Source organism: Peromyscus leucopus, chromosome 9 (genome assembly GCF_004664715.2).
Source record: "Peromyscus leucopus breed LL Stock chromosome 9, UCI_PerLeu_2.1, whole genome shotgun sequence".
NCBI lineage: Eukaryota > Metazoa > Chordata > Mammalia > Rodentia > Cricetidae > Peromyscus > Peromyscus leucopus.
The window spans coordinates 47509073-47516027 of NC_051070.1; the positions used below are offsets into that span (position 1 = coordinate 47509073).

Below are 6955 nucleotides of genomic sequence, written 5' to 3' on the forward strand. Positions count from 1 at the left end.
AGCCATCGTGGGTCTATGCTTTTATCCAAGCAGCGTGTAGCCCAGAAACCTCTTTTTGTTTTGTACTAGCAGAGGCTAAATCCACCATGCAGCTTAATGTGCCACTTGCAGAGGCCTCATTCCTGCCATACTGCAGATCGAGCTTGCACACTAGGAACCCGCCAGTAGCTCAAACCGGCAGGCTGCTGCTCATTTGAGAGATACAATTAGGAAGCTGTTTTTAGCTCCATTTTAGAATCTTTTCTCAGGTTTTAGGTAGAAACTCTTGCCAACACGTTGGGCGCCATTTGTAACTAGAGTTTTCCTGCCTTGCCTACAGTTAGGACAAATCTCTGTCACCCGCCAGTCCCACAGCCGCTCAGACCCAACCAAGTAAACACAGAGACTTATATTGCATACAAACTGTATGGCCATGGCAGGCTTCTTGCTAACTGTTCTTATAGCTTAAATTAATCCATTCCTATAAATCTATACCCTGCCACATGGCTTGTGGCTTACCGGTGTCTTCACATGCGGCTTGTCATGGTGGCAGCTGGCAGTGTCTCTCTGCCTCAGCCTTCCGCTTCCCAGAATTCTCTTCTCTCCTTGTCCTACCTACTTTCTGCCTGGCCACTGGCCAATCAGTGTTTTATTTATTGACCAATCAGAGCAATTTGACATACAGACCATCCCACAGCAGTTGGGGGTGTTTTTCCCTAGATCACACTCCACTTTGTTAGAGGAGCTCTCTATTACATAGTTTTCCTTTCCTTTAGCCCACTATGTAGACCAGGCTAGCCTCAAACTCACAGAGAGCCACCTGCCCCTGCCTTGTGAGTGCTGGGATTACAGGCAGCCATCATGCCTTCTTGACTTTCACCTGGATCCTGGAGAATCAGAACTCTGGTCCTTATGGCTGAGAGACCAGTGCTCTATCCACTGAGCCCTCTTCCCCCCTCCCTGGATGACATCATCTTTAATCAGCTTTGAAACAAAACTCCTCACTTCCTCTGGTGGGTCAACATAGATTCTGAGTTTGTGCCTTGACCAGTACATGCAGCAGGGAAGCTGGGATTGCATGGAGCCGCTGGGCCTCCTTCTGTGACATTGCTCACTCCATCGAGAGAGGAGAGCTTTGCCAAGGGCGACTTTCTCAGTGAAGGCATTCAGGAATTTCTAGACGGTCTAAAGTTCACATACTATGTACAACTGTCAATTTTCCTCATTTCCCTTCAGTCTTCCTAGACCCGTTAGTTGAAATCTCCTAGCTCCTTAGTTTCAGGAAATTAATGTCTTCTCCGTCCTGAGTCCCTTCCTCGCCATATTTCACCTGGATGTCAGCACGCCTGTTTCTGTGCTTCGTGACTCCTGCATTCTTCATATTCACTCTCTTTCTCCCTTCCCTTTTTTTCCCCTTCCTTCCCTTTCTTTCTGTGACAGAGTCTCACTATGTATCCCAGGCTAGAGTGGGACTTTCCATTTCCTGGCCTCAGTTTCCCAAGTTCTGCTCCATCATTCCTTCCTTATAGTTTCAATCCTTTTGTCTCTACTTTCTTTTCTACAACAATTTAACAGACCGGGAGCTGGGGAGGTGGCTTAGTTGGCAAAATGTTAGCTATGTAAGAGGACTTGAGTCCGGATGCCACATACCCATGATTAAAAAAAAAAAAAAATCCAGGTGCATGCTTCACATGGCTATAATCCAGCGCGTTAGAGCAGCTCCGGGCAGTTCCCTGTGAAGGGAGCAGGCAGAAGCACCTTGGCCTCAGCACTGCCGTTTTAACTTCAGACTCCATTTTACCTGCAGAGTGAAACAAAGTTCAGGTTCCCAAGCCCCAGGGGAGCTGAGAAGTTTCCAGTGGCTGGTTAACCTCCCCTCTAAAGCATAGAAATAACTTGTTATGCACCTTTAGTTCTCTAGAAACATTATGGCTGTTCCTAACCACACAAGGAACAAATGAATCTGATTGTTTGGACTGAAAGGCTTACATTATGTATCAATTGACAATGATGGATGGGACATTCAAGAAAGCCCCTAGTCTCTAAATCCTGATTGGTGAAAACTGTAACTGTAACTTGGCAACAAATGTTTGTGAATTTTATGCTTATAATCCCTGATTCTGCCCCTGCTCGGGGCTGTCAGGAGTCCTTGTCCCGAAGCCCTGATCGATCAGTGACCCGCTTATGTAGTGAATTACTAAAACTTTTGGAACCCATAAATGTTTTCTCTCTCCTTCCTTGTGGCTCATAACAGGCTAAGTGTAACACCCTGGAGCTCACTGGCCAGCCAGGTTAGCCGAATTGGTGAGATTCGGTAAGAGACCTTGTCTCAAATAATAAGGTGGGAAACAACCAAGGAAGATGCCTGATGTCAATCTCCGCCTCCACATGTACACCCTTGTAAATGAGCACCTCTGACACACATATGTACACACGAACATGTACACACAACCATGGCACACACAATTCTCATTGAGACTGATCATCTCAATATCTCTAGTCCCCCCCCCCCTTCTTTTGAGACAGAGTCTCTTTACATGACCCTGGCTGTCCTAGAACTCACTATGCAGACCAGGCTGGCCTCAAACTCAAAGAGATCTACATGCCTCTGCCTCCTGAGTGCTGGGATTAAAGGCATTTGCCAACAAACCTGGATTTTCTAATTCTTAAAAAAAAATTATTAATTAAACAAAATGTATAGAAATGAGTTTGCGTTTGTACAGATGGCGCCTGAGGAGGCCAGCAAAGGACTTTGAATCCTTGTTTGCTAAACTGACAGTTGTGTGCCTGCTTGACGTGGGTGCTGGGAACCAAACTCAGGTCCTCTGCAAGAGTAGCATGCACTCTTAACCCCCGAGCCACCTCTCCAGCTCCTCTTTTTCCTTTTGAGACAAGGTCTCACTAAGTAGTCTAGGCTGGCCTAGAACTTGCCTCTTGTCCCCGCATTGAGTGTTGTGTTTCAGGCTTTTGCTACAGTGGCCAGCTCTTGATAATGCCATTCTTGGCTGCATTCATTTATTCCATTGATTTTGTTCTTTATTTCTTTTTTGTTTTGTTTTGTTTGCTTGGTGGTTTTGTTTGTTTTTGTTTGATTTTTTTAAGATTTATTTATTTATGTATATGAGTGCTCTACTTGGGTGTAGTGCCTGCATGAGAGAAGAGAGCCACATAGAGAAGAGGTGGGCGTCTGATCCCATTGTAGATGGTTGTGAGCCGCCATGTGGCTGCTGGGAATTGAACTCAGGACTTTTGGAAGAGCAGCCAGTGCTCTTCACCGCTGAGCCATCTCTCCAGCCCCTTGTTTTGATATTTTTAAGACAAGGTTTCTCTGTGTAGCCTTGACTGTCCTGGAACTCAGATCTGTAGACCAGGCTGGCCTTGAACTCAAGAGATCCGCCTGCCTCTGCCTTCTGAATTCTGGGATTAAAATTAAAGGAGTGTGCCACCACAGCTCTGCTTCTTTATTTCCTTGTTGTAGTTTCCATCCTCATCTTTCATTCAGTCCTGCTGTGTGTCCTCTGTGGTGTGAGGGCAGGGACAGAATGGGAATAGGAGATGAGGGAAGGTAGGAATATCCTATGGTAGAAAATCCCACAACAGCCAGAAAGAGGTGGTGCACGCCTCTAATCCCAGTGCTGACAGAGAGGCAGGTGGATCTCTGTGAGTTCCAGGACAGCCAGAAGGATAAAAAAAAATAGCCCATAACACACCAAAAACTCACTTCTAAACAAGTTCAGGGCTTTCTTTCTCTTTCCGGGCAGAACACAGAGTAGTGGAGAGGAAGTGTGCCTTGAATGACCGTTCTCTAGATAGGAGGTTGGAGAGAATATGCAGAGTCAGCCTAAGCTCTGGTCAGTCCAGTCCATTTTCCCAGAAGTATGTGGCCTTACCTGGCTTATTTCTGTGGTTTAAATGGCTCCTCTTATTAAATGCAGTGTGGTGTCATTTCGGAGATCCACGTCCCTGAACTTCAGGGTGTGATAGACAAAGAGTTCGTTAAGTTGGTGATGGCAGTCATTTACCCAACAACCTGTTTCACTGAAATGAAGCTCAAACTTGGCGCAACATGGAATTCTACACACTCTAAACCGGATCCCCAAACATCTCAGCCAGTGGCCCCACCAGAAACCCTTGTCCCGAACCCGGGTGCCAGTCTCTGCCTCCCTCCCAAAGGTGTCACAGTGCATGTGGAACAAAGCCCTGAAAGAACCCCCAGAGGAGATCTTCCTTCAGGAGAGACCCCAAACCCAAGGAACACACCGAAACCACCGATCAGATGCAAAAGCAAGAGGGTTTATTAAATGCACAGGTACCTGGGGGCCAAGTCTCTTGGAGGACTTGCGCGCCTTCCCAGGGCAAAGGGGACTTTTTATGGGTTTCCAGGGGCAAAGGCGCGGCTACAGGAGCTAGAGGCATAGTTACAGGGTCCCGATTGGTTGCTTTACAGAAGGCCAGGGTGAACTTGGGTTGCATTCTTTAATTATCAGAAGTTTGATGTGTGGCTGACTCGTCCTTGCACAAAGTATAGTGGGTGTCTTTCCAGCCCAGCTGCTTATTCCTCAAGGCCAGGGGCCCGCCATAAAATATCCTCATTTAACCCAACTGTCTTTCTCCCAAGGCCGCTGACCACCATTATCTCCTCCCTAAGCCAGATGGCTGGCCACAGTTATCTCTCCCTCCCAAGGCCGGATGGCTAGTTAGTTACAGCTGTGAACTTCTGTCTTTCTGTTTCCTACAGAATGGCGTTTCTTAGGCTAAGTTATGGGGGGCATTACTTCAGCCCAACACCCCATATCCTCATAATGGAGTGGGGGTCTTTCATTCCCCCATTTTCTTTTGTACCAAATGGAATCTTTCATTTTTAAGATGGAGAATAAGGGGTCAGCTCCATCTCTGACTGTCTGAGTCTCTGATATTGCTGGGTCAGGATCAAAGCCTGGACAACAGAAACCCTATCCCTGATGAATTGCACCAATCTATTGAGGATGCATGGCCCGAACAATAAAACGAGCAGGAGGATAATTAGGGGCCCATAATGGTGGAGACAAGGGTCGTAAACCATGGTGACCTGTTGAACCATCCTTTAAACCATCTCTGTTGAGCATGGCTACTTGGAGCTGTCTGAATTGGCCGGTTTCCATAAGAGCTGCGGTCCCTGTATCTACCCCGGCAGCTATTTTATCTATGGTAATTCCTCCCAGTAACAGGGCCAGCGTCAGGGAAACAGGCTCTCTGGTGATGCCCCTCCTAATGTCAGGAGGACTATTAGGGGGATCAAGGGGACCCCCGGGTGAGTCTTATCTTTAGTGGGTTTAGAGAGCGTTGAACTAGATGTCTCGGTGCCCTCAGTTTCGTCGGGTTCCTTGGCAGCCTTCACATGCGACGCGTGGACCCAAGCCGCTATCCCGTCAACCTCGGCTCTAGGTTCCTGGATTGATGGCGTCGGACCCAGACAGAGTCCCCAATCTTGAATGGGTGAGGCCCCACCGGGCGGTTTAGTTGCTCCCGGTAGGCAGGGGTTTTCACACCGTCTTTTGTATCAATTGGAGGGCTTGGAGGTGCGCCTCTAGGGTAGGGCTAGTGGCAAAAGAGGAGATATCAGGGTGAAGGAAATTTTCAATTGGTGGGGGAGCCCCATATATAATCTCGAACGGGGTTAGGCCATGAGGCCCAGGAGTGTTCCGGGCTCGGTAAAGGGCTAGGGGGAGGAGGAGCACCCAATCTCTAGTGCCAGTTGTAAGCGTTAATTTGGTTAAAGTCTCCTTAATGGTTTTATTTGCACGTTCTGCCTGTCCTGAGCTCTGGGGGCGGTATGCACAATGAAGTTTCCAATCAATCCCCAGTAGCCTGGCCACCTTCTGACTTACCTGGGAGACGAAGGCGGGCCCATTGTTTGACCCCAATATCTGGGGCATTTCATACCTGGGAAAGATGTCATCCAGGAGTTTTTTGGTTACCACGTTAGCGGTCTCCTTCTTGGTAAGGAAGGCCTCTGTCCATCCATGATGTAAGCTTGTCGCTCGGGGCTCCATTCCGCCCCCATTTTCTTTGTTAGTTCCTGGTCCTCCGGGCTTCCGCCATCCAGAGGGCCTGGGTCAGCGCGATCAGCTCTGCTCTTTTGGGCCGATGCTTTAGGTGGCAGTGGTGAGGCCCAAACTACCTCCGATTTGGTGGTGACGGCTGCTCCGGCCCTCCGTTCTTCTTCTTGGAGGAAGCTGCTCCATCCGTGAACCAGATAAAATCTGTTAGGTCGGAGCGGGTGCCATGGGCCTCCGCCAGAATCTGGAGGCAATTGTGCTCCTTGGATGGGTCTGGCAAGGGCAGCAGGGTTGCGGGTTGAGGGAGACAACTGGTCTGAACATCATTTGATCTGGTGGCTGTTGGACCAGAGCTTCCACCGCATGGGAGGATAACACAGTTAATGGCTGCCCCAAAGTCAGTTTCCCTGCATCCTTGAGCAAAACAGCAAGGGCGGCTACCATGCACAGACAGGGGGGCCATCCTGTAGCTACCGGGTCTAATTTCTTGGATAGATAAGCTACAGGTCTCTTCCATGGCCCCAGTCTCTGTACCAGCACTCCTTTTGCAAAGCCTGAGTTCTCGTCCACGAACAGTTCAAAAGGCTAGGACTTGTAGGGGGGTCCCTTTGGGTCCTGTCCAGATGCCAGCTGAACCTTTTTCTCGGTGGTCCATCGATACCTCCTGCTACCTGTGGCCCCCCTGGACCAAAACTGTGCAGTCACTGAGAGAGCCTCCGGTATGGCCCAGGACTGAATGTTGAGCCCCGGTGTCCACTAGGAAGGTCATTGGCTGCCCCCCCAATCTTGAGAGTTATCTTAGGCTGGGGGGGGGGGCTCCTGGCCGTGACCTCCCCAATCTTCCAGATTGAGGAGGTCCTTGGCCCTTGGCTTAGGTCTCCGAGACCCTTGAGGCTTCTTTGGGCAGTCACGAGCCCAATGTTTTTTTTTTTTCTTTA

General features: G+C 48.9%; 1 long non-coding RNA gene across 1 annotated transcript; it reads right to left on the bottom strand.

Annotated features, from left to right (window-relative positions):
* Nucleotides 1-5390: 5390 nt before the first annotated feature.
* On the bottom strand, nt 5391-6207 carry LOC119088505. Its single transcript, XR_005092154.1, has 2 exons — nt 5902-6207; nt 5391-5556 (listed from the first exon to the last, which is right to left on the bottom strand). It is a non-coding gene; the product is annotated as an uncharacterized LOC119088505 (long non-coding RNA).
* Nucleotides 6208-6955: the final 748 nt, after the last annotated feature.